Consider the following 5,514-nt stretch of genomic DNA (forward strand, 5'->3'; position numbering starts at 1 on the left):
AACTAGCGGTAATTAGATATTTGAGATTTGGGGGAAATTACGATCGCCAGTCCTATGGACAATTACTATAGTAACTGAAAAAGAAAGGTTATTACACATATAATTAGCACTAGAAGCGCGGCAACTGAAGGTTGACACGTGTAGTGTGAAAACTGAAAGTTTGTCAGAAGTAATAAATTTCGCTACACTCTGACTTAATTTAGCAAAAGAATTAATAAATCCGGAAAATCTAAAGTTAGTTTAGCGACTGAAGTTAATAGTGAGCTTTCTTTCTGAAGCACATCGAAATTCAGTAAAATACGGTTAGTCTTGGACTACTTCAACAATCATTTCAAAAGCTACTTGAATCTACGCAATTTAGAAATAAGAGATTTAACTTTGAACTTGAATTAAATGATTCTGAACAATTAACAATAGTAAAATTTAGTACGTACCAAGCTGAGCTGGAGTCACAGGTAAGCTAAAATAAGCAAACAAACCTCTCACTCTCAATTTGTGCTTGTGTAATCTAAATATTGTAGCCAGCTATGAATACCTTAACTGAACTTTGAAATTAAAGCAGTGAAATCGAATGCTTTTACTTTAATGCTGGCGTTTGAATTTCAACGACACTCGAGTTCATTCCGGAAAAGGAAGGGACCCTGCTTGGTAATGCAATTGGGACAATGAGCAACAAATGTTCATGCTAAGTTGCTGTAATTATAGTTACGAAAATGGAACAGTTTGAAAAGCTGAGGTCTGCCATACAGTTCTAAAACTTTACGTGCTTCCAGTCTTCCTTGTTGGTTGATTGAAGGTTTGAAGCCGTCGATCGAGGAGGTGGCGACAGTCACTCATTGTCGGTTGTCGCTGTTGCAGAAGCTGGATGTTGGCGCGCCTTCTTCTCGACACGGTCACCAGGCGAAACGGGCTCTTGATGTGCGCCAGCTAATGCTTTCCGTCCGCGACACCGTGCCAGAAACTATCATAGCAAGTCGAGCGCAATTACATGCTGCCCAACCCCGAAAGCGCGGCAACTCGCGGGAGCGTCACACAACACACCTGCTCCACTGCACCACCCCAGCCAGACTCTTTCTGCCCTGCCCGCGCTCCACGCGACAGAGTTAACACTACCAAAGATCCTAAACACTTTGGTTCTCCACACGACCTATCGATGTATTCGTTCGATAGCATAGTTTTCCCTAGGCGGGACCCAGCGTATAAATATAAATAATATTCACAAAAGAAACCAATATAAATGCATAAATATATATATATATATACAAACAGTAAAACAATTACAATATATAAAGAGACAGAAATGTCATATATTCAGGTAACAAAATAAGGAAAAAAATTATAGTACAATAGATGGAAATACGAGGATATGCATTTCCGGCGTTACACGTTCATTGATATGACAGCTAGTATGCCTACTATTCCACCTGAGCGACCCAATGAGTTCAGGTGAAACAGTGTAGGCTGTCATATCGATGACCGGATTTGTTTCTCACTGTTTGACTTAATTATAAATGCAGCAGCTTGTGCCTTTTGGGATCCTATTGTGTAACAAGTTCCGGTTACTAACCAGGTGTAGGGTTTGAGAATGGGCGAATCAGCCCGAAACCGGTAACCACTGCAGCAATAAATTGTATATTTGTGTAACTGAGATAGACAAAAAAAATTATCAAATTTTTCTCAATGTTACACAGTTGTGGACCTACAATTCCGGAGCAGCGTGCCTCGGATCAGAAAGTTGTAACATTCTTAATACTTAAGACATCACCATTGTCAAAGTTGCAATGAGTTCTTTCATGGCCGCGACTTTTATGTTGTATTTGGTTCTGTGGTGTCATGTCTACAACGTAGTTTCCCTCAAAAGGGAAATATATTTCGTTGACTGTAGTTGACATAGTGTTGTCCAACCGCCTCAACCATACTTGCGTGGGTCCGCCGAGCGAAACCCCGTGTTACTGCTGTCCTGGGACTAGTCGTGCCCAGCCTCTGCTCTACTTGGCCAACTTTCGCTCTACGAGCTGAATATTCGTATATACCATTTATATCGAGTATTAATCTTAAATTAAATTTTATTGTAGTACTGTTAATCAGCAAGACTTCATAATAGCAGATTCCAGTAGAAGATGCAATTCTCGTTAGTACGTTTACGCCCAGCTGCGAGTTAACAGGTATAAAAACGCATTTTGTCTGCTGAGCTGAGCGAGCGACCGTGTTCAGGCGTATCTTCGTGATGTACGTGCCGCGGCCTGTCTTTCTCGTGAGCTTCGGAGTGGATTACATATGGTTGATGCGGGAAAGCTTGTCATTAGTTGATATGATTTTATTTGTTAATTTGTACCAGTTGCCTTTTTCTTCTGCTGACAGGAAGTGAGCAGAAGTTTTGTGGCACATCGTCTGTTACTAGTGTGGACGTAGCCGGCTTTTCACTTAATTGCGTTCTGTAACGATGCTGTAAAATTTCGTTGCATTTTTGCAGTGTTGATCTAGGCACTCCGTTAGCATATAGATTTTTATTTATAAAGCTCAAATACAACCAAGACCATATGTAGAGCACAAGTTGAATGACGACTGTGAATACAACAGGAACAATTCACACAAGCGGATTTTCGCACTGCGAAAGTAGGTGCAATACAATATGGAGGAGGTGGAACGAATAAATACTCTGGAAACATTCGGAATAAAAGTAGACAATTAACTCGATGGAAGGTAAGAGGATAATAGCGAGACCGTGCAGTTAATTTACTGCGGTAATGGGTAGCGAATAGAAGTTGCCAGCGCAGCGAGCCTCACAGTGGGGAGGAAAGCGGGAAACAAAATTCACAAGCGAGCACTCTATTTTAGGAGTGTCGGTGCGTTCCAACCAATTGTTCAGTGACCAAAGCAGCGTTGTACTTCATAACAGGACGGGATGGTCGACCGAAATTGTAGTATATATTTCTGTATGATCATGTGGTGACTTAACCTCGTCATGAATGAACTTTGATGTGTTAGTTAATAATAATTAATTCCACGTGTGGAATTATGAGGTAAAAAAGTAATTAAATTTGCTGTCCAATTCAAAATCAGTGAAGCTGTACTTCTATACTCGCCCTGTATACTTTCCCCATGCATACAAAAAGCAGAATCAAAAAAATTAAATGAACGTCATTTTTCTGACATTAAATATAGCTTACACAAGTATATATTACAAGTGTTCTTGCATAATAAGTAAGCATGCACCCAGAAGTACACTGACTCAACTGGTGTAATACTGTAAACAAACCAGCCCCAAATAGATGTACGCCAGTGTCAGATTTCAATGCAGGGCTTGCTGCGGTTCTTGACCAATCAGAAGCAAGCACATTTACGACCAGAATGAAAAATACTTCTATCATATCATAAAAAGGCGAATATATCCTGGGCAGAGTTAGGGATGTAAAAGAAGGTACTAGCTTTTCGATTTATCTGGCACCTTGAAAGACATTCTAATCAAAATATCTTGACATATTCAGGCGTTTTTACTTGTTTGTAATAGTACCCACGTCATGTAATACAATGCCTTGTGTCAAGTGAAGTAGCATGATACATGATGTCATTTCGTACAACATGCTACATGTCGTGCTGTATGACACAACGTATCATTAAGCTACGGGATGCGTGCACCCCCACTCTAGGATACTTACTATTGTAAGAAGCACATAAATTTGTGTCTTTTGTTCTTACATCCCTCACCATAGGTGTAACAGGGGCTGGGTTCGGGGAAAAACATCAACACCTCATCTCTCCCAAAAATGCAAAAAAATCGTTTTAGCATCCCCCCAGGAACAAATCCATCCCTAGAAATGTTATCTCACCCAGAAAAACGTTTTTAGCTTTTACATGTCTGCTGTTCAGCCATAAGATATTGTATGTTGTTTACCGTGGGTGGCGACTATTCTGGATTTTGGGCACAGGATCAGGGACTTCAGTCTATAAATTGCAAGATGTAGGTGTGTAAACGCTATGCAGTTAAGACAGTTGTTGCACTGCAGAAGAAGGTTTAACTCGTAAAAAAGTCCGATATGTCAAGACATTTTGATTCAAATATCTCTGAAGCTGCGAGATATGTCGAAAAAGCTAGCTCCCTTCTTTTACATCCCTAGTTCTGTCCACTACATACTCGATTTTGGTTTGCTGTGATAGCAGGGTTTTTCGTTCTGGTTTCCAACTTCTACTCTACCATAGTTTTGACATCAGACCGCAATAGCTTGGCAACCAATGTAGATTTTTATTGACAAGCGCGTAGACTGGTCTGGTATGGGTTTGTTCATTGTCTTTCTAACCATGTTGATTATATAATGGCAACGAATAAAGCTTTCTCAAAACAGGACGACCATTGATTACATAATTTGTGAACCTTCTGGCAAAATTTGAACCGATTTGCACAAGTCTGGAACATAGAAGTGGCGCCTGAAAAAAAAAAACTGGTAAAAATCGTGTTTTGCACGTCAGATTCAAATGAAGCTAGATCTTTGATGGAGAGTTACGGTAAGTTTTATGGTAAGAATGCATTTGTTATTTATTTGATTCACTTTATACGGTTTCGGCGCATTAAATTCTCTTAAGAACAAATGTTACGTGCTACATTTACGTTGACTTTGAACCATCGTATCTCGACGACGGATAAAGATTATTGAAGAGTGAAAAAAATTTTTGACTATCCGTCTATTTTCTTCATACAATGTTTGAAGCAATTCGTACACGTTTAAAGTATAGAAGTCGTGCGCTTCAAAAACCTCCCAGAAAGGCGTGGTTTTTGTTTTGCACGTAAAATTGGCGCCATTAGCCGAGCATTAATTTCAAAGCAATTGCAATCTTTTGAAAAACAATTGCTCGATTCCACATTTTGCCTTGGTGCCAGTTCCAGTTCGGCGTTCAACCTTTTCTTATCATACTGTAACATAGCTACAGTAAGACAGATGTCAGCGTGGCTATACAAATGACCGCTGCTCAGGGGTAAACCAAAAACTTTTCACCGCATGTTCGTAGCTCAAATATGTAAAGAGCACAAAGACCTCCCCCTCAAACCGCTATTCGCCGCGCGGCCTTTCCGTACACCGTACGTTGGGGAATGATCTGTCTGTTTCACTATTTAAATTATGTATTACACAAGAAATATAAATCTGCGGAACATAGCAAATGTTCTGAACGAATCGGGGCATTTATGAGAACTATATTGCAAATTAACAGGAAAACTGTCGGGAGGAACGTAAATATTACATTTACATGTTAGTACTTTTACGCCAATTCGCGGCGATATAGTCGATCTAAGGCAATATTAGAAATGGAACAACATTTTATCTTAAAATACCACACAGTGCGCAACAAATGAGTGTGTAATCCTATTTGCCTGATGTTTCAAAAATAACCGTTTTGGCTGCATCTCACGTTGTTACGGGATAGTGGGCGTATGATGAGAAGCAAGCTGACGATTATGTGTTGAAAAAGTCTTCTGATCCATTATAAATCTGTTACAGATAATACTACAACCTCGGTAAT

Source organism: Schistocerca piceifrons, chromosome 1, assembly GCF_021461385.2.
Source record: "Schistocerca piceifrons isolate TAMUIC-IGC-003096 chromosome 1, iqSchPice1.1, whole genome shotgun sequence".
NCBI lineage: Eukaryota > Metazoa > Arthropoda > Insecta > Orthoptera > Acrididae > Schistocerca > Schistocerca piceifrons.